Source organism: Typopeltis vanoorti, chromosome 15 (assembly GCF_054136105.1).
Source record: "Typopeltis vanoorti isolate ZY-2024b chromosome 15, IOZ_Tvanoo_1.0, whole genome shotgun sequence".
Taxonomy (NCBI): Eukaryota; Metazoa; Arthropoda; class Arachnida; order Uropygi; family Thelyphonidae; genus Typopeltis; species Typopeltis vanoorti.
The window spans coordinates 89,117,268-89,140,884 of NC_143563.1; the positions used below are offsets into that span (position 1 = coordinate 89,117,268).

The 23,617-nt window shown below is 34.6% G+C and overlaps 1 protein-coding gene across 1 annotated transcript in view; it reads left to right on the forward strand.

Annotated features, from left to right (window-relative positions):
- The window catches only part of LOC150098962 (carnitine O-palmitoyltransferase 1, liver isoform-like), a 231,157-nt gene that overhangs the window by 38,720 nt on the left and 168,820 nt on the right, over positions 1-23,617 (forward strand). The window lies entirely within an intron of this gene.

The following is a 23,617-nucleotide window of genomic DNA, read 5'->3' on the forward strand; positions in this document are numbered from 1 at the left end:
TTTTACTAAAAATTGTGCCCAAATAGTTAAACATGTATCACATGTTCTGTAAAGTTCACTGCTGAGAATGCAATTTTGTTGCTAATTTTCATATTTTTAAAATCTTTTTATTGTAGATTTTAATATCAAATTTATCACTGTAATTAATTATTTGTCTAAATGATTCTTGTTGTGTTATACCATGTTTATTTAAGATCGCAATGATATTAGCATAAAGAACAAGATTTAATATTTCCCATATGATTATCTGGCTTAATACTGCATTCCTTAAAATTCAGTACCATAAACAACTATAAACAATTATAAACAACTGAAATGAGATTTCTTAGAGCAGTTAAATGAACTACAAGAGTAATGATGAAAGAAAGAACAGTTTAAACATATGTACAATAAAGGATAAAATAAAAGCAGACCATATGAACTGAAGAGAACAAATGCAATCAATGAAAGAGAGCATATTACTAAAGGAGGTATCAAACCATTTTCCTATATACTTATTAATTCTAACTACCAATTTGCAAATGAGGTATACGTTGTGTATTATTCTTTATAAGGTTCTATTTATAGAACAATTTATGTAGAGACTTATTGTATTCCCATCTTTTCTTGGTTATTTGTTTTAAAGTAAAATTTTGGTCTTCACTAGCTTTCCTTTAACAAATTTTTGTAGCTTTTTTCAAGTATTCTTTTCATAAGTCTTTAATGAAACACACATTTGAAATTTCTGTCTAATTCTCACATTCAGTTTTTATTCTCTTTTTTTTTTGCAAATTAGTGCTATATATTCTCCACTTCAATCATCTGAGATTTCACTTTTTGATCAAGCCTTCTAGATTATGCAGTATAGCCACTGCAGGCTTTTATAACCATTTTAGGTGGAATATTATTAACATCTGCCCTTCATGGAGTCAAAAGACTATTTATGGGAAGTCCATATGCTCTGCAAAAAAGGTCATCAACTGTGCCTTAAACTCATTCACAGTTTTCACGCTCGCCACGTTTTCAAGCAATGCATTCCGCTTCTCAATCATAATCCCTGCAAAGAACCTACTTGTTGGCCTCTTGTTCTACCCTTGTCTCCTTCTACTATGTGCAAAATCTCCTCATTAATCCACATTAATCTGGTAACAACCCATCACCAACTTATGCCTCAATCATATCCCTTCTCCTTCTTCTATTCACAAGGCTCTGCAAGTTGCACTCTTTCAATCTCTCCTCATACCTTACATTCCATAAACTTAGTAAACCTTCTGTGAACCCTCCATATGTAGCCTGAACAAAGCCTTATATAAGGGAACCATAACCTCTTTGCTTCTCCATGTCAATGTCCTACTCATTATTCCATCATCCATTGTGTTGCTCATGCAGAGTGTGACCCCTAAACTTCAAGTCTCTGTCCACCATCACTCCCAGATCTTTCATCTCTTCTGTATCCTTCAAAATATTCCTATTAATGGCATACTCTGCATTCAACCTTGCTTATCAAATTTCAAGCCCTTGGCACTTTGCAACATTATACTGATAGCTTCACTCACATAGTCTATTGAGATCCTCCTGCAAGGCCAAAACATCTGCTCTGCTAGTTCTTCCCAACTTTGCATCATCGGCAGAAAGCTATATCTCCAAGTTAAACAATACAAATTAAACAATGAAGGTCCCAAAACTTATCCCTGTGGCACTCCATTAGTGACTTTCCTCTTTTGGGATACCACTCCTCCATATATAACCTACTGATACCTGATAGCCACCCATCTGTGCACCTCACTAGTCTGTTATCTAATCCCATCCAGTTCAATTTAGTTAGCAGTTTATCATGTGGCAGTCTCTCAAAGGCCTTTGAACAATCAAGAAAAACCACTTTATCCAGTGAATTTATCACCTTTTTGTAATACTTCAGTAGATTGCTGAAGTCTGACCCCCCCTCCCCCCTCCTCCCAACAAACCCATGCTGACCATCATAAATACTGCTATTAATAACCCGTTTTTGCATTCTAATCCTCAGCAACTTTCTAACATTTTTTTAAATAACGAAACCTGTGGTGCATTCATAATTAGAAGAAACACATGTATAAACCACAGTGAAAATTATTTAATTGTAAATATTTTATCCTAAGTATCTTAGGACATCATAGGATCCATTGGGAAAAGGCTAAACTTTTACATAGATCTTTATTTAAACATGAACGTTTATACAAAGAAAGTTCTGAAGCCCTACTACACAGACCAAACCTAAACCGCAACGATGTTCTTACTATTCCTAAAGTATGGGAAATTATCATACAAAATTGTGTTAAATAATTAACGTTTTTTTTTTTTTTTTTTTTTGTACTACTTTAACACGTTATGCACGTTTTCATGAGATTCTGTTGTAATCATGCGCCCTAACTGTATGTTATTCCTAATTTTGTTTAAATACTGTACTGATGATGTCCTAAGATACTTAGGATGAAATATTTACAATTAAATAATTTTCACTGTGGTTTATACGTGTGTTTCTTCTAATTATAACTTTCTAACAGTCTTGTTCCTTCCACCCTTATTTTGTGAAGTCAAACAATTTTTCCCAACTTCTATTTCTCTGGGACTCACCCTGTTGCAAGACTCATGTTAAACAGGTGTGCCAAAGGTGCTGTTAATTTTCTAGAACATTCCTTCAAGATGTGGTGATATTGTTAAGTCCTACTGCCTTATTAACATCACATTTATTTAATTCTTCATGACCTCCTACTCATTTACCATCACGCTCTTCTTCACCATGTCCTCTGCACTCCAGCTTCTCATGATGTTCTTCAGGATATAATAGACTGATAAATACTCATTGACTACTTCATCTAGATCCTCTGCATTGGTTACCAATCTGCCAGTGTCATTAATTAGCATCATCCTCTCCTAGTCATTTTTTCTTCTACTTGCCACATATCAAAAGAGCTCACTAGGATTCTTATTAGTTTGATTGCCGGCAAAGGTTGGTCGATTGGTAGAGCCTCTGCTATTAATGGCTCAGTTAAGTAAGTTTGAGCGCAGTTAGTAGTTGGAAGAGGACCAATCATTCGATGCTGTTGGCACACTCTCCTTCGATGAGTCTTTGGACTCCCTGGAGGTGTCAAATAATAATAATAATTTATTCTTGCAACTGTTTGTTTCCTCCATAGTGCCTTCTTCCAGATTTCTTGCTTAATCTCTTCATTCATCCATTTTACTCCTACATTATTTTAGCCTTTTCACCTTTGAAATACATTACTGCAGTTAAATAGCTCTTGATAAATGTCCAAGCAGCAGTCTCCTAAGCTTTTCACAATCACACCAACTTTGTATTTCCACAGAAGTTCTAATATGACCACCCAGGTGATCACTTCATGATCATTCTTACCATCTGAGGGAAGGTTAGACATCACATTCACAGTTGTTAAGTTCTGAATGAAACTTAAACTGTATTAATTTATATCTTCTTCAGAACTTAACATGCTTTTTACATTTAGGCATATACTGATATATCAGGCGGATAAAATTGTTTGTAAATTACCAGAAACGTTAATAATTTAAGAAACGTTTTATTTGTCCATAGTGTTGTAATGTATTTACTGTGAATAGTCCGTTGTTTAAACTTTGCTAAATTTGTATAAATACTTGTATATTACTGAGAGAAGGCTAATCGGATTAAGTACCGATAGCCAGGAGCAAAACACGTACGCCAAAGTATACATGCACTGTGGAAGGAGAGCACGCAATGCCCCCCCCACCGAAGAGTATGCTAGGGGAAATTATGGTGCTAGGTACTTGGAGATGTAAGGTGACGTGAGCAAAGAGGGAGAAATTTAATGACGTAGTAAAGAAATGTTGGGCACTGAATTTAAAAAGCGAAGCAGTGCCAGCTCAGAGCTTTTTTGGCAGGCTTTTTCTTTAGTCGTCCTCTTCGCTTGTCGATGTTCGTCCCCGTTCCTTGGAGGGATCGTCGAAGCAGAGATCGTAGGAGAATGCCGAGAAGTCCTTGAGAGATTGCCAATTAAGGATTTGCCCAGCGAAGCTGAGTTCCTGTTTACCGCAAAGACAGCTAAGCCTTGCCCGAGCAAGATGACCAGTGAACGGCGAGCATGTATCTTCGTCACCAGAGATATCCAGTCCGGACCATTCAGTGGGGTAATGCAGACCAAGCAGAATGAAAAGTGGACCTGGAGGTGATGTTATATCGTGATATGTATGATGTTCTAATGGTTCCCTAGCAATTGGTAATTCTACTTTACCCAGCAATTGGTAAGCTGTTTAGTGAATGTATAAAGGAAGAAAGACTGTAATTATTAGTTGGACATTAAGTTTAGAAGGTTGTGAATTTTATGCAAGGACTTGAGAGATATAGTTTAAGAGGGCAGTGTAACTCTGAGACATGAATAAAGAAATTAGGGTTAAATTAATGTCTATGAATGAATATCCTTTAGTATTATGGAGTTTAAGCTCATGAATTACCTTTGATAGAATGTTTTAACTGTACTGATATTGATATATGCTAAGATTAGAGTTAGAAGGTTAGATAATTATGTTTTTTCATTGAAATTAATATTGAAGCTATCATGTGCCAAAGTTTATTCATGATATGTAATCTGACTAGAGTGTAATTAAATGTTTTCTTTAGACTCAAACGGCGGGAGGTAATTTATAGGGGAGGCTACGACTGCAAACTAAGAGATAGATGAGGTTTGAACTGCTTTATATAATTTAAGAAATTAGGGATAGTGTGCTATGCTAAGTTCTGGTTCTCTGATTTTTCATTGTTCAAAAATCTAGGATTCAGGGTGGCGCAGTATAATATAAATTTTCCCTGAATCCGAAGAGAGAACCAGCACCAGCACTGAAACAAAGGAATTACCATTGTCTGTTGGGAATCTCTTTGTCTTTTACCCATGCAATATCCTTAAAGTTGTTAACAGCCCAAAGTAATTTAAGGTTATAACAGAAAGTGTTGAATTAAGGAATTATTAAGATATAGATACGAAGTAAACATTATGAGCAATGTAAGAAGAAATATAAGGAAGTGAGGATGTAAAACAGTGACATCTGATGATGATATAACTAGATCTGTATCATAAGACTTCATCAGTACAACTAATGAACAACAATAGGAAATTAATTAAAAAAAAACAGTAGTGCGCATGCTTAAATTGGAATCCCTCTATGTATACAGTTGCATGTTCATGGATTAAAACTACTGGGCTGAAATTAAAATTACTTAAACTAAATTAAAATATAGCAGATAAATTATTGAATACAATTGAGGATAACAATTTTCTAAACTCTTGGAATAATGAGACAGTAATTTTGTTCAGATTAGGTCTATGAAGTAAGGCTTCAGCATTTTCTTTATATTAATATTCATGTTTATATGTGGATCTTTGTAGTAACTTGGCATTTTGCCATTTGTTCCTGTGGTTAGCATTTTCGATTCCATGTTGTGCAAGGCTAGATTTGTGAAGTTTGATAAGGCGGATGTGGTCTTGATGTTCAGAGATACGTTTATTTATAGTTCTTCCTTTTTGTCCATAGTACTACAAGTTACATGAACATGGTGCTTGGTATACCCCAGGTAGCATCATTAGTAAGAGTTTGTCTTTTGGAGACGGTAGCAAGTTGTGAATTTGATTGATAGGTTTGTAGGTAGAAATTAGTTGCTATTTTCTCGTAATTTTTGCCACATGTTCAGAGATGCCTTTACTAAGGCATCTCTGGCATACTAAGGCAAGTGATGTGAAGTCATCAGCTTATTGACAAGTTGCCTGTCCTGAAAATACTTCAGGTGCAAACTTTATTTGCTTACACTTGAATAAAGGATTAAACCATGTATATAATTTCTTGGTATCTTTAATTTATAGAGATGCCTTTAATATACAGTATAGGAATCCTGTGAGCTTGTATTCTGGATACGAAAGATTTTATGATGCCATATTTTTTTTAGATGGATGGTGAGCTGATGTATTATGGATATAATGATCTGAAAAAATTGGATTTCGGTGGACAGAAGTGGAAATGGATCCATCTTGTTTGTGCTGGATGTGTACATCAAGAAAAAAATATACCTGTTGATGATTCCTTTTCTAGTGTGAACTTGATACAAGGATGCAGGGCATTAATTTTTTGTAGAAATGAGTCGATTTCAGGTTCAGATCTAAGACTCTTAACCATCGTGTTCTCTCACCGTTACATATTGCTTAAGATTTCTGTCCCTTAAGAACTCGAGAAATTCATTCTCCATATTCCCTGACAATATCTCTTCATTCCAATCAATATTTCTGTAATTGAAATCACCCATAATGATTGCCCTTTGCTTAATCACTAAGCCAACTTGCGTATACTTTTCTTTAGCATTGTTGTCTCATTTCATCTGTGGTGGAGATTCATACATGCATTCATTATGTTTCATTTATTTTAACTGTTTTTGGCAAATAAATTCAGTCAACACACCAATTTCATTTCCTTTATTTCTGATACTTCTGGCATTTGTAAATAAGCATAACAATTCATTTCATGGGTAGGTCTTTAATTAGACCTATTCATGCTGCTCCTATCAGTGACTTCTCTGCACTTGCTCCTATCTGCATACCCTTATCCTTTGTCTCACACACCTTCCCTCCAGACTCAACTATGCCCCATGTCTATTCTTATGCTTACCATCCCCCGATACATGCTTTCAGAATCCACTCTCCTTACACCATCTCCCTGACTCACCCCATGTTTCCATGTCCAACTTCCATTCCTGTATCTCCCTTCACAATCACATCAATCTCACCTGTCCACTCTTCTGCTGATTTACGTCATTTCTCTGACTTCCACTGATACCTTATTCACATCACTGATTACACTTCCTACCAGCAGCAGCTTTTCCAGATGCATTCTAAAATCCTTAAGATGCAGTCCATCACTCTTATTCAGTTCCATTCATCCCTGCAACTTATCCTGCACATTAACAAACTGCACTCTACACATTTCTGCTAACATTCCATTCAAGATCTTTGCTGTTTGCTGCAGCTCATCATTATTGTATCTGGGTAATACACAAACTACTCTTCCTACCGCACTGTTGTCTTTCACTCTCCTCAGTAATCTGCTGATATCCATTCTCACATGCTTCCTATGCCCAGTGAAACCCATTTGTTTCACCACCACTAACTTCCTCAGAAGCTTACTTTTCATATCCAGGCATATTATATACTCCAGCTGATTTTTCACATTGCAGGTTTCTGATGGCTTTTTTTTTTTCTAATTCATTTGCACTCCTGAATATATTTTATGAACTGATCTATCATTGATACCTTGTTTGATATTTTTTTTCAAACTAAAGTAATTTGCCTGCATGGTTGGACAAGTGATTAGCATATTTGCTATCTACTAGCAGGCTCATTAGTTATATAGCAGATATGCTGAGACTACTCTCAGACTACTCTTCTCACTTATTGGATTCTTTCTTTAGTTTATTTTCACTTCTATCAGGAGTTAACCACTGTCTAAGCTTCATTTTTCTCTTTTCCGATTTCTGATGCTTTTTTTTGTGCTTTTTTTTTATTTTTTCATAGGTTGTCACTGGCATTCTTTATTATGTTGCATATATACTTCCATTCTATTTCAGTATTTACATTTGCCTCTATCTCTGGTAAGTTCTCTTCTAATTTTCTTTGGTACAGTTTTATATATATATATCCCTTTCTGTAATAATTTTATTTTAAATGCACTTTCTGTTGGTTTTTAATTTGTCTTCATCCTTATCCTCATCCTTAAAACATGAAATTTTCAATCAGTGTTTCCTCGAACATTCCTATAGAACGTCAATTGCAATATTTTCTTTTATTTATCAATACTTAACTCCTCCACTTTAAGGGCTCACAATTCTACGATTCCTTTTTTGGAATCTTCTATTAATATGCCCCCGACTGCCACATAAAAACTTAATTTCCTAAGAACAAAATTTTGCCGGCCTGTGTTCTTAAACTTCCATTAGCTCTCTTTTTGTTTATCCTCCATTCTTTGATACCGAATGCTCCCTTGTTGTTTCCGTTACCTCGATACTGAACGCTCTCTCTCTCTCTGTCAGCTCTCAATCACCCATCACTCCTTGGCGAGCATGCACACTCCATGAAAGTGGCAAGCAAGAAGTTATGTATAATGGCTGACGTGTTGTCTCCGTTAGCGTTACGAGAATGTCTTTACAAAACACAGCACTTAATAATTTTAAACCACAATAAAATTTTTGAAAGTAACACAACTATCCAAATACATTAAGTACATAAATTATTTTTAAATGCTTCACATTTCATTTTGACAAAATAACATCAATAACGTGTACATCGCAAGTGCCGACAATACATATCTTGAAACCAAAACTAATAATGTACTAACAAACAATTTGTAAAAATATTCACAATTTTAAATTATGACTATTTTTATACTATCCTTTTTTTTCCCTCCTTCCTGAAACATTTGAGTATCTGAAGTTGATTTTCTATTTGTTTTAGGTTTCCAACAAAAACTAGTTTTAACTTTTTCTGTATTAGCTCATCTTTTTCCCCTTTGAGAACTGGAACCATTGTCACAGATAAGTCTCAATTATTTAATTTCCCATTTTACAACTTTCCAGTTTCCAATATGATGATTATGTTATAATCATCATATCTGTATTCAGAATTCACTTTCATTCAAGATTCACTGTAAATGATATTGTTCATTAATGGTTTATTCAGCATTCAAATGGATTTCTAGTTAGGTGTGTGCCAAGAACATATCAGCATTGGATGATTGGTGGGATATCTGATCTTCTGTCAGTTCTTTGTATGTATAGGAGGTCTCAGTTATATAGTGTTTATCCTTAAGAAATTCCTTCATAATGACAGTGATGATAAGAATTGAGTATAGGAGGCATGGTTTGGCTCAAGCAGCTGTTGGATTAGTAAAGATTGCTGGTTTTTTTTGCAGTGAAAGAGCTGATAGGATGAAATATTAAACTTCCCATCCCATTCATATGCCATCTCCTATCCAGGAGGTTGACAACCACGATGTGACTCATGGTTGACTACTGGCATAATGACATGTGGTGAGGACCCTATCTCTTCCACATATTATCGCAAGTATTCATGGCTGTAAATCCAAGTGTGTTCACTGGGCTGGTTTGACTGTTCTGGGAGATGAAAAACCCAACTTTCTTGGTGAAAAATCTCCTACCTCCATATGAGACTGGCTAACTTAACTTTAGTCAAAAGAGACCAGATAAAGGTTCCTCACGTCATGGATGAGAATCGAACCTTGGTCTTTCTGACCAAAAGACTTTGCCTATATGCTTATTATTAGAGCTATGGAGACTCTAATATTAAGCTGTATAGTGTATTTTACTTGATTCCCCCTCCCCCCCCAAATAAATATTATTCTGATTTTTAAATCTAGATAAAAAAAATTGGCTTTAATAGAAACTACTTTTGCTGAACGGTCATCATTTTACAACCCTTTATAAATTTAATGAAAGAGGCCTTTAAAAGTGCTAATTCCAAGTATAGTTGAACTTAATAAGATCCACATCAGCTGAAGTTGCATAATTAAAAATGCTGTTATATCAGCACTGATTTTTGATGTTTTTATTTTGAATAAGTCTTACAACATATGCTGTTCCTTATAAAAATGAATACTGTTTATCTTGTTAAAGAAAATTCAGAGTTTCTTTTCAGAGTGATGCAAACACATCATCATTAATTTATGAAAGAAGAGGTATAGTTCGCCCACCGTTTGTAGATCTCTCCTTGGCATTTTGCAAAGAATAGTCGATTCATGCTGATGAAGGATGTACGAATTGATTGCCAACATGCGAAATCGCGTGCTTTCTTGCCTGTCACTGTACTAGTACTAGCTTGATTTTTATTGTCGCTTTTTTGCATTATTTTTTTATTATTAATTTGTATGATGGATCCAGTACAGTCAACAAGTTCTATTGTTAAACGTTTCAGTAGCTCTTGCAAAAGAAAATTGAATAATGTGCTGACATTCTGCAAAAAAGAATCGTCTCCTTGTTCCCCTTTCTCAAGTCATAAAACGTGCAAGTGCAATTGCGGGTGTATCGGGGTCGACTGTTAAAAGAATTCTTAGGGAATCAAAAGGTGAAGGTAAGCCAAAATTTAAATCTCCTAAAAAAAAATCGTCAGAGTAAAGAAAACCATCGAAACCGTAGCTTTGAATGATTTTGATGTAGACGTTATAAGAACTATTCACGAATTTTACGTGGTCGAGAAAAGAGTGCCAACCTTCGAAATTGATTCCTGCGCTTAAAGAAAAAATTAATTTTCCTTGGCAAAGAGAAACTTTAAGGAAAATACTTCATGAAATCGGATTTTGTTTTAAAAAGTCCCAGTATAAAAGGAAACTTACCATGGAGCGAAGTGACATTGTTTTATCTAGAACGCAGTATTTGAGAGCAATAAGACGTTTCTGGGAGGAGAAAAAACCAATTGTGTATCTAGATGAAACTTTTATTGATAGTAATTTAACTTATGGAAAATGTTGGCAGTCTAAAGAAGAATGTGGAGTGCTACAAACCGGAAATGCCTCACGGCGCATAATAATTTTGTGTGCGGGTGGAGAAATGGGTTTTTTACCAAATTCAAACTTACTATACAAATCCAATTCAACTACTGGAGATTACCATGGGCAAATGATTTCTACGATCTTCGAAAAGTGGGCAGAAGAAAAACTGATTCCAAACCTTCCTAAAAATGCTGTTGTTATAATTGATAATGCTTCATATTACTCTATTCGATTAAACAAAGTTCCAAATTTGTCTAATAAGAAGCAAGTTCTTATGGATTGGCTCTCTGCAAATAACATTTCTCATTCCTCAGATATGCAAAAAATTGAATTGCTTAATTTGGTCAATAGAAACTTGCCCACAACTAAACTATTTAAATTCGACATGATGCTCAAAGAGCATGGATTTCTAGCTTTGAGGCTACCACCATATCATTGCGATATTAATGCTATTGAGTATGTTTGGGCAGAAGTGAAAAATTTCATTTGCCATTGCAACGTAACTGGAGATATTGACATGTCGAAACTTTTTAAGCTTTCAGAACAGGCGATTGAAAGTATTACAGTTCAAAACTGGGGAAAATATTGCTCTCATGTCACCTCATTGGAAAATATATATTGGGATAGAGATGGAATTATCAAAGAATTATGTGAACCTTTGGTGATCAGTTTAAGTGAAAGCGATGGTGATTCGGACACCGATTCAGATGACTCTGAAGATTAAAAGGATTTGATAATGGTATTTTTTTTCCAACATTTTTTTGCATGGGTTTGTTAAAAGAGTCACAACAAGTCATAAATAATTAATCGGTTTAGGACATTAAAGTGTCTCAGTTCTCTCAACTAAGTTTACAATATCTAAGTTCATTTGAAAAAATTTCTGTTTTTCTGTATAATTATTTTTATTTTATGGAAAACTTTCTTAAAAATAAACTTAGTTAAATTTTTGTTTTACGCTATACCTTTTTTAATTTTGTTAATACTCTACATACATTTTTCCAACTGTTATACAAGCAAAATAGTTACACTTTAAAAACTACAATGTTCGTAAAAGAAAAGCTAAATTTTCAGACCTGTAATAATAAACAAACTCATCGATTGATTACCCTATTATTGGAATGGATTCTCCTTTTTCTTACATGCGCAGAAGTGTAATCGAGGGATCTCTAATCGGTGGGCGAACTATAAGAGGTTGTGTAAATATATTTGTAATCATCTATTCCTCAACCATATAGAAATTTGTTAAGTTTGGTGAAATAGGGAATTCCTATAATAGTACCTTTCATTTGTTTAGTAAATTTGACTGTGTTTGTGAAATAACTAGAATGTATGATGAATTCTGTAGGTTTGATAATATCAGGAGAATATTTCTTCACCTTGTTCATGAGTATTCTGTAATGTCATATTAATGATCAGAAATATAACATCATCTTCACCATTATGTCATTTTGAGTTGTTTTTGTGTCCTTAAATTTGGAAATAGAATCCACATCTTTGATATAAGAAGGATAAACAAAAATATTAAAAAAAATCCATTTTGTGGTGAATTTATTTCAAAATTATCATTATTTTATGTGAATCCCATGCCCTAAAATGTTGTAAACCTTTTGTATATTATCACTGTGGGTTGGAATTCTGTGACTTTTTCACTTCAAGACACTATAAGTATTCTAGTAAGCAAGTTTCTCATACAGGTAGTGGAAATTCTTATCATTCATCTATTTGAATTTTTGTTTTATGATTTTGTTGGATTATTAAAAAGCAATTTATAAAGTGGATCTGTCACATAATGAGAGACATTTTCCTGTAATGTTAATGATGACAGGCATGTTTCTTTTCATTTGTTTGCCTCTTAATAAGAATTTTGCTGTTTTATGCTATCCTTCAAGTAGCTAAAAATTTATTTTTAGTAATGTTTTGGTTGTGGAAATTAGCTCTGCACAAAACTTGGAAAACTAATTGCTAAACTAAACAGTAGAAATATCACAGATATCTCTCTGAATATTAATCATACAACTAGAAAATGGATATTGGTTTAAAAGTAATTATGCATTTGGCCAAAGCTTCATCAGTAGTGAGTGTGAACCAGAAATATTGATTACCTATTTGTTAACTTCAATTTGAGATGGTGTAAAAAAATATCCAACAATTCTTCATCAGGGCTGTTCTATAGAATTACAGTATCTTTTTTTTGGTTTAATCACATTTAGCAATAATTATTGGCTAATTGCCAATAAAAAGTGTGAGAGTCAGAGAGATCACTTTCTGTTTCCAGCAAATTGTCTACCGTACTTGATTTGAATCTTCATTCATGGTTTCTCTCTTCTTTGTGTTCAGATGTTTCATATGTTCATTATCAATGTCCATTGTGCCTGATGTTGTTTTCACTATTATTCTGCCATTCCTTTCTGTCCATTGCCAGGTGGCTGAACACTTTCACACAATTCCTTTACATCACCTATCCACTTCTCTTCTGTTTATGCTCTCCATCAAGGTACTGAACATCAAGGTTTTTATTCCTTTGCTGTCCTTCATTCATCATGCAGATATGTCCAGAAAAGTGCAAGTTTCTTCCTTCTAATTATTTTTTTACATTGATTCTCTTTCAAATGCATTTTTCTATAGAGTTTTTCATTTATTACATTTTGCATCCATCCAATTCATACTTTTAGATGCCAGTATTTGCTTCACAGAGTCTTTGACCATCAAACATGTTTCACATTGTGAATAGAGAGTCCTTGTGAATATGCATATTTTCAGTGCTCTCATATTTATATCAAGGTTCACTGCTTTACTTTATCCATTACCTGCAGATGCTTTCCTGTGCTTTTATCTGAGATCTTATCTGCCTTCTACAATTTAAATCAGGGGTGTTCAACCCGTCGATTGCGGAGCGATTTTTGGTCAATCTCTTGTGTATTCCTCCTTATTTACAAATTTAATTAAAACTGAAAACATAATATTTATTTATCATTATTTTGTATTATTTTTAATTTGCTTTAAGTGTATTGCTATTGTTTATTTTTTGTTAAAATTGTCAAATCAGTAATTTTCTTATAAGTCTGGGTTAATGAATTAATTTGGATCAGTGGAAGTCAAACAGCGAGCCGAGTGAATACGATGATAAGCAAAGTGTAATAACTCGATTGTAGCTTAAATATTAAATATTCCAAAGCACGTTACATCGATTTTTTACTTAGGTTAAGTCCCATGTGAATATTGAAAAAATAAACTTTGCTTGTCTCGGTATAGTTTGTATTAGATGTTTTTGTAAATAACACTTTTGAAGCTAACTGTATATACTGCTTTAATAAGAATATGTTAGAGTGTTAAAAACAAAGGCAATGTTTTTGTTGCCAAGCTGTACATGGCGGCATTAGAAAGATTGTTATTGAAACTTGTATGTATGAGAAAGACTTGCAGGCTCTAAGTGTAAACATCTCCGAAGTCAGTCAGAGTTCAAACAACTTTCTAATGGCCAGCAACTTACAATCAAAAGAAAGCGGAGGAGAACAAAAGGCATGCTGAACTTGAAACTTAAGATGAAAGACTCATACCGATTCTTTGTGGGTTGCCAAACTTCATGCAAGGGCTCAGAAGAGGCCTAATAAAAAGGGACTGAAGCAAGCAGAAGGGGTTCCGGTTCCAGAATTGCTGTCAGAGAGGAGGCCGCCCGGTCCAAAGTCGGCATCAGAGAGACTGCCCGGATCCACGTTGCTTGAGAGAGAAGTTTTCTGCTTCCAGAAAGGGGATTCTCTGTTCGAGAAGAGAAGTCGCTAGAGAGAGACTACTTCTAGGCCGCAGAGAAGGTTTCAAATTGCCGAAAGGAAGAGTTCCAATTGCTGGAGAAAAGTTTCCAGGCCAGGCCAGGTTAATGTTAGACATTCACCAGTGTGTTGCATTTTCATTACAATTTGATGAATCAAACGACTTCACTGATATTGCTCAGTTAATGGTATTTATTCACATGGTATTTCAAGATTATTCAAGTAAAGAAGAACTTTTGAAAATTATAATATTATTGCAGGCCTGCACAACATGCGGCCCGCAATGCTATTTATTTTGGCCCGTCTGCTTGATTGAATTATTTACTCATACGGAGGAATATGAAATTAGACGATTTTTTCCTAGTGTTGAATTAAATTTTTACTGAGGCTGCATGTTTACGTTCATGCGATTAATGTCACAATCATGTTTCTTTCAACTCGACAATAAATTGCATTTGGAGTTATTCCCACTGTCATATTTAATAACAAATTATTACAATTGCTTCGAGGTTTTGTTAATGCTAATGTCGCTGCAGAGAAATTCAAAGTTATATCTCCGTGATGATGTGATAGCTGGAGCAATACATTACATAACTGTTATCATAACCTGCATTATTGTGAGTTTTTCATCATTAGTTTTTTTGTAATTAATATTGTCAATCTCGACACAATGAGCTTAAGTAAAAAGCGTAAAATAGATTCAGAACACTGAGCATTTAACCCTGAGTGGACAAACAAATTTTTTTTTACATTGTTTAAGAACAAAATAGTGTGCATTGTTTGCAGGGAATCTATCGCTGTGCCGAAAGAGTACAATCTGAGACGGCATTTTGAATCGATACATCCTAACCTTGGCAAGTTGGATGCAAGTGAAAAGCAAGTAAAAGCAGCAAAGGTATTGAAAGTCCTAAGTGGTGAGCAACAAGCCTTTAAAAAAGTGACATCTGCAAATAAAGTTGCCACAAAGGCAAGCTTAAAAATATCACAAGAAATAGTTTGTGCTGTCAAATTATTTACTGAGGGAGAGTTGATAAAAAAGTGTCCGATGATTGCCGTTTCCGAATTTTGTCCTGATAAGAAAAATAATTTTGAAAACATCAGTTTGTCCCATTTGACTGTTCAGCGCAGGGTGGCTGATATTGCCTAGGATCTTCAAGATAACCTGCAAAAATCAGCTAGTAAATTTGTCTATTATTCGCTTGCTATGGATGAAAGTACTGACCTGAAAGATACTGCACAGTTTTTAATATATGTAACAGGCGTTAATAAGAATTTTGAGGTGACAGAGGAGCTTGCTTTTTTGTGTTCAATGAAAGGAAGAACAACAGGAAAGGAGATCGCAGAAAATGTAAATGTGTGTAACCGAAAAACTATCCTTAAATTTCAACAATTTAGTAGCAGTTTTCACTGATGGTGCCCCATCTATGTGTGGAAAAAATGTTGGTGTTGTAACATTTATTGAACAGTATGCAGGTAAACCATTGACAAAATTTCACTGTCTAATTCATCAGCAGGTGTTATGTTCAAAGGTTTTGCAGTTTGATGATGTGATTAAAGTAGTATTTGCTCTGGTCAACTATATTCGAGCTCGGGGTTTGAAACATGTTTCAGGCATTTCTAGAAGAAAATGATGCCGAGTACGGGGATCTACCATACCACACTAATGTATGTTGGTTGAGCCGCGGTAAAGTTTTGTCACGCTTTGTCATTCTAAAAAATGAACTAGTTGAATTTTTGGAATCTCAAGAAGATATGGAAAAATTCCCAGAAATAATGGATGAAGAATAGAATCAAGATTTATTTTTCTTGTGTGACATTTTGGGTCACTTGAATGACCTTAACTTACAGCTTCAAGGAAAAAAATAAGTTTGTTTTTCAGTTAATGTCTCTCATAAAGGCATTCGAAATGAAATTAAGTTTGTTTGAAATCAACTTGCTAAGGGGGATATATCACATTCCTTAACTTGTTGACAGAATATTCCATCAGAATATCATTCAATGGTGGGTGGAAAATATAAGCACATATCCCTTGTAAGTGAGGAGTTTCAGAAAAGAATGCCATTGAGTAATGAAGATGAAGTCTGCATAAAAGTGATTGAGGATCCATTTTCTGTCGAAGCAGGAAATCTACCTGTTGAACTTCAGATGGAAGTTATTAATCTCTAGTGTTCTGAAACTATCGGGTCAAGCATATGGAGAGTACTTTATAAGAATTTTATTCTATTCTGGATCAGGATAAATTTAAAAGTTTCTTGGATACTGCCTACCAGATATTTTGTATGTTTGGGAGGACATATACTTGTGAACAAACATTTTCGGTCATGAACTTGAACAAAACCAAACAGCGTTTATCTTTAAGTGATATCAATTTAGAGGCCATATTAAGAACGGCCACTTCAAACGTGACCCAAACTTTGATAAAATAGTGGCAACAAAGAAATGCAATGTGTCACATTGTGACATTCTGAATGTTACATTGTGACATTCAGTCACTGATATTTCACTGAGAATAAGTGTGATATTCTCAATGAAATTATTAGTAAACTTTGTGTTTATGTTTGAGTGGTTTTTATTGAGAAATTTTGCAACTATATCTGTTTGTAAATCATTTTGATTATAATTTTAATTGTAACTCTCTAAAAAATTTAAATATGCATATTAATTGGTATTTACGGTAGACCTACGAACAAATTTACTTACGTTTAGCTGCGGTGGACTAGTCTAAGATTCTAGATCTGAAGTGACCTGGCCCTTGGTCAGGTGGTCCAAGTTGGGTTTGGCCCTCAAAGACAATCAAGTTGTGCAGGCCTGCATTATTGGGAAGGACTAGGGGAGAAGACATTTTTTCGGCATTTGATGAATTTGTGAAACAACACAAACTTCTGCTTTTTAAACTTGTGTCTATTACTACTGTTGGTGCTCCTGCAATGATAGGTAATAAATCAGGCTTCATTTCATAAACGATGAAAATTATCCACATTTTTTAACGTACCACTGTATTATTCACCAACAAGTACTGTGTAGTAAAAGATTAAACACAAAAGATGTTTTGGATATTACATTTAAAATTGTAAATTCTGTTTGAGGAAAAGCCCTGCAATGGCGGTTATTTAAATTACAGGCATATGATGATAGGGAACTTCTGTTGTACAATAATGTTCGTTTGCTCAGCAGAAGTCAATTTTTAGAAAGATTTCTTGTATTAATTAACGATATAAAATATTTTCTTGATGAAAAAGGAGATATTTATCCACAATTGAGTGATAAAAGATGGTTGTTACACTTGTCATTTTAGTAGATTTCTGTACAAAATTAAGCAATTTAAATTTAGAGTTACAAGATGAAGATAAAAATTTAATTGACATGTTAAGTTCAATAAACATGTCAATTAAAAATTAAACAAAATGATAAAAGTTCAATAAAATACTTACTTTTATTAAAGAAAAACATAAATGATCACTAATTTAGACATCTCCCATACTTATTAAAATTTTTTGAACAAAATCAAGAAATGCTTTGCTATGATTTAAACGAATTTATTTGTGAAATAGAATTAGTTGAGGAAGAAATAAATTCAAGCTTTATAGAATTTAATAAAACTGAAATGATTATATCTTTTATCAATAATCCATTTCAAGAAAATTTGAACATCACAGAAATTTCAAATAAAATTAGTGGGTTGTTTGATATAAACCAAGCTGAAGTAGAACTTGAGATAATAAACATTCAGAATAGTTTACATTTAAAATCGATAAACAATGAAGTCATTTGGAAGTATGCGCATGAAAAATTCCCAATATTAACTGATATTGCGTGAAAAATTCTGTTGTGTTTCGGATCGACATACTTGTCAGAATCCACTTTTTCATCAAATATGACCGTCATAAAAAATCAATTAAGAAACCAAATTACAAATCATCATTTGGATGATTGTCTGCGATTGACCACTTCATATCAATTTGACTTGTAATATGTAAATTCATACGAAAATATTGAGTCAATGAAAAAATTGAGACAATGCTAAATTTCACATTAACTTCTTTTTTTTTTTTTTTTAATCGACTAGCATTTCTTGTAACTTGTGAGTTTGTAATCAATCTGTTGTGTTTTCTAACTTTGGTTTTCCAAAATAGAGAAATAAATATTTTATTCCAATGTATTTGTTTTTTTTTTTTGTCGTATTAAAATAATTAAAAGTGATAAATAAATTTTTAATACACAAATAAAGTTTTTAGTTGTGTATTTTTTTTAGTTGTTTACTTTTAGTTGTTTATTTGTGCATAATCAGATATCAGGTTGGGGGAACATGATCTAATAAGAGAGTAGATCGGCGAATAACTTATATATAAGAGAGTAGATCGGCGAATAACTTATATATAAGAGAGTAGATCACCGAATAACTTATTATAGAAAAGTAGCTCGCTTACTACGCGAGCTACTTAAAAGTAAAAAAGCTTGATTCATGATTTAGACCACTAGTCTAAATCATGAATCAAGTTACTTGCTATGTATGTGAAGTTCCTAACCCCTTCCAGCTCATGTCCATTGACCTTTACACTTCTTCATCCTGATCACTTCGAATATCATTCAGATATAATTGATTTTGCTCATTTTAGTTTATTCAATGTTCATTATCAACCCATATCTCTTTCCCTCTTCACTACATCACTGTTTGTTATAGTTCTTTTTCAGTAATTATTATATTATCTGATTCTCATAACTTGAATTGAATGACAACTGAAATTTCTCTTACATTCTCCTCTGTAACATTTGCTGTTCTTTCCAGAAGCATGATATAAATACTCAGGGATATCCCTGTCTCATCCCCTTGTTGTTCAGAACCATTTTGTTTTCCACAGTTTCTCACAGTGGTCTCTGCATTATCATTGATATTCCACAATAGATATATCAGGTTCCTATCCACTCTATAAGATTCAAGTGCAGTCCATGCTTTTCTGACGTGCTGTTGCATGCTTTCGGAAAATCAACAAAGAAGGTATGAATATTTATATTTTTATATAGAGCTTTATCTACAATTAATCTTAACATTAATATTTGATATATAGTACTCCTGTCATTTCTGAAACATGCTTGCTCATCAACTAGACCAGGGGTCGCCAAACTTCTTTGACCGTCGACCCCTTCAAGAGTTTCTTACTTTTTATTGACTCCCTCTATTTTACTATTACGTAATTATAATCGGACAAGCAGAAAATACACTTATGTGAGTTTTTTAGATTGTTTATTTTATAGTTACAGTGTTTCTTGTATGTGTAATATAGTATATATTATTATATTGGCTTAACGTCAAACGGATATGTTTTTGACGTCATTCTTAACATTACATATTTGATAGGAGAGATATATAATATATAAAATATAATTTAGATAACAAAATAACAATAATACAATCTTCCTATAGGTATATATAGGATGTACAAAATTACCAGCCCTGCTCAACTCTTCAACACAGTGAAGTTTAGTTCGTGAATGAATAACAATTGAATTATAATATATATGTTGATGAATTTTAGAACATTAACGCTCACTTGCATGTCGATGCGCAAAAATGAGAACTGGGATCGAATACGTGCAAGTATAAGTACATAAGCAACCACGCCCATGTTGCAATACCTCTCCCACCGTGCCGGAACCACCGACATCCGTTTATTGGTAAATATGTCATTTTAACTATTTTAAGTTAGCTAATAGTTATCTCCGTAACTATTTTCATGACCTTGCTCCATCTTACTGGTCCTATTCATGTCACTGTTCCCACGATTCACTCTTAATTGCGTTGTCATTCAGGATGGAGGTAATCCAAGTTTACGGAATTTAATATTGCCCGTACAATGATGTCTTATATTTTTCTATCGACCCCTGAGCCCGAATCAACCCCTAACAATGTTATATCGACCACTTTGGCGACCACTGATCTAGACATTACTCCATTATTCTCCTTATTCTTTCTTTTAATATCATGAGAAGTACTTTTCCCACATAACTCATCAGGGCAATTGTTCTATCATTTTTGCAGTCCATTTTGATATTTTTTTTTATGAATGGTATTAAAATTGATTTTGCTCATTCTTTTGGTGCTTTCTCTTCATCTCCCATGCAGTGATGTAGCTAGAGGGGTGGAGGGGGAAGTCCGCCCTGGGCAGCACTTTGAACCTTACTATGTCATTTTGACTTTTTGTAGTATTTCTGGTGTAGTGTATTGAGAGGGGTGGCAAACTCAGGGACTGCCCTGGGCAACAAAAGCTAAAGCAATGGTGCTGCTCCCATGTAGTGTTATACAACTGGTTCATCTGTCATCATCTTGTCACCATGTTTTAGCATCTCCTCAATGATCTCATCATTTCTATGGCTTTTATGGTTCTTCAGATGCTTTACTGCTTTACAAATTGCTTGGTGGTGATATTTCCTTCAGTTCATCAATTAACCTCTTTTGGATCTCGGCATCTTTCTGTGTGTGTTATATAACCTGGAGTAGTATCTTGCCCATCTCTCCGCTGTTTCTTCTGTGTTCAGAAGACACACACATCGAAACCTCACCCTTTTCATCTTTTATGGTTCTCTACTCTGGGCTCCATTTCTTGTCTCTTCTTATCACCTTCTTATTTCATTTTATTTCATTGCATTTCTCTCTATAATTTTCTTTTATTTCCACAGGAATATCTCTCCTAATCTTTAATTCTGTTTTTTCTTGAATTAGCCGGAATGTCTTTTGTGAAATTCAGCTCATCTATCTTTCTGGGACATTTTCTTCCCCTGCCCTCTCACGAGGGTTGTTCGATAAGTCTGTGCAGAAATGAAGAAAACTTAATTTTTTTGCGATAAACATTTTTTATTTTTCAACATAGTCTCCTTTGAAGTCTATACACTTAGTTCAACGTCGCTCAAGTTTTTTGATCCTGTCCATATAGTATGATTTTTCCAACTCTTCAAAATAGGCAGTTGTTTCGGCAATCACCTCATCGTTTGATGAAAATCTATTTCTTGCCAGCCTTTTTTTTCATGTTTGGAAACAGATAGTAGTCCTTGGGAGCCAAATCTGGAGATTGGGGGGGGGGGGATGTGAAAGGACTAGCATAAATCGAACAATTTTGCGGTCATAATTGCAGAAGAGTGAGTGGCTTCGTTGTCGTCATAAAAACGAATCTTCTTTTTCGCCAAGTGTGATCATTTTTCCTTTATTTCATTATTTAAACGATCCATCAAAGACGCATAATTGTTTTGTGCGGGTTGCACAAAACAATTTCAATGGGTTGCAATGGGTTGCAAGCGGGGAATCTGCAAGATTCCCCGCTTGCACCCCATTGTTTTGACTGTTCCTTGGTCTCAGGCTGGTAGTGATGAATCCATGTTTTGTCCACTATTACGAAACGATGCAAAAATTCCTCTGGATTCCGTTGAAACAGCTTCAAGCTGTCCTTGCAACAGTTCACAGGTTGACGCTTTTGATTCAGTGTGAGCAAACATGGCACCCATCTTGTTGATAGTTTTCTCGTATGTAAATGTTCATGTAAAATATTATGTACACGGTCATTCGAGATGCCCAGAGCCTTAGAAATTTCACACACCTTCACTCTTATATCATCAATCACCATATGATGGATTTTTTCAATAATTTCTGGAGTAGTTACCTCAACAGGGCGTCCAGAACGTTCATCATCACTTGTGCGCATATGGCCACTTCGAAAGTTGCCATATGAATACAAGCACCACTTCTAAATTGTTCTAATCGAAGGTGCAGACTCACCATAATGTTTATCAAGCTTTTTTTTAAGACTTTGCACGGACTTATCGAACAGCCCTCGTAATTGCAGATGCCACTTTATTGATCATATCTTCTGGTTCTTTTTCTAATAATGGATTTCAGTTCTTCCTCAAGAACTTTCTTGTACACTTTTCCTGCAATTTCCTTGCTCTTTGTCTTTGAAACTGTGCTGTCTCTTGTCATTTGAATTCAACTTGATATTGGCAATTACTAATTTGTGATCTGATTCCATGTCTGCATCTTAAAATGTTTGACGCTGCTGGACTGATGTGGCCCATCTCTTGCTTGTGAGTAGCATGTTCTTTGTTCTTCCATCAAGTGTTTGCCACGTCCACTTTCTACAGTCTTTTTTTGCTGAAATTTTGTATTGCAGATTACTGTGTCATGCATCAAGGCAAATTCAAGTATTCTTTCTCCTCTTTCATTATTTCTCCATATCAGTATTTACCTGTTATGCTTTCTTATGCTTTCCCATCCCTGATTGGCCATTTCAATCTTGACATTTCTATTTCCTTCTATGATCAGTACATCTTTCTCTCTTTGGTACTAATTCCACAATTGTTTCTAGTCTATTCACCCATTTTCTGAAGGACGAATAGACTTAGACCATTGTGATGTTAAATGCTCTTGCTTCAAATCTTGCCTTTGTCATTATTTCATTTTCTAGCTTGTCTCCTAATAATGCTTCTCATCCTTTTTTACTGAGAATGAATCCAATCCCAGCTTCAAGTCTTGTACCATTCCCAGACCAGACTAGATGAGTCATTCACTGTTCATCTCCCTGGACTCTATCAAGCACATATCTGCTAATCCAAGGATGATGTAACAGTATTGCTCTATCTCCTTGCAAAGCAAATCTAGCTTTCCAGGAGCCCGTAAAATATGGACATTTCATGTTCTTACTGAGAATATGCCTCTCGCTAATTTTACTTTCATTGTGCTTCTTTCAGTAGTTGACTTGCTGATCCAACTTAAGTCACTCAGTTGATTACACAGACCTTGTTTATCCAAGCAACATCTGAGCCAGTGTGTTGTACGTTTCCCTTTGTACGATCATGGTGCAATAAATTTCAGTTGTTTCATTTTTATGCTCAGTGCATTGACACTCATCCAACCAACCTTAATGGTTCATTCAGCTGCCCATAACATGGGGAACTGATGCTGTTTCCAACTGTCTACTATGGATCAGATGTACTATGCTATTGCTGTTGCCTTTTGGTCCACTGGAGGTATGTCATTTCCTTCCTACTGCTCATATCTCAGAGGATTTCCCTATCTGCCACTCAGGGATTTGCCATCTAGGGATTTTCAGGTTCCCTTGAGGGATGCTTGTGTTATGTTAGAGAAATATTATCTATAAAATATTAAATAAATTTAACTAAACCATGTTTCTTTTAACCCACCAGCCGGCCATGACGTGTGTAGAGGTAAAGCTAAATCTGGATACAATTCTGTAACATCCATTGTATAACGTGGATAAGAAGTGCCATTTGGTCTCACTGTTTCACCCACCTCGCCGGTA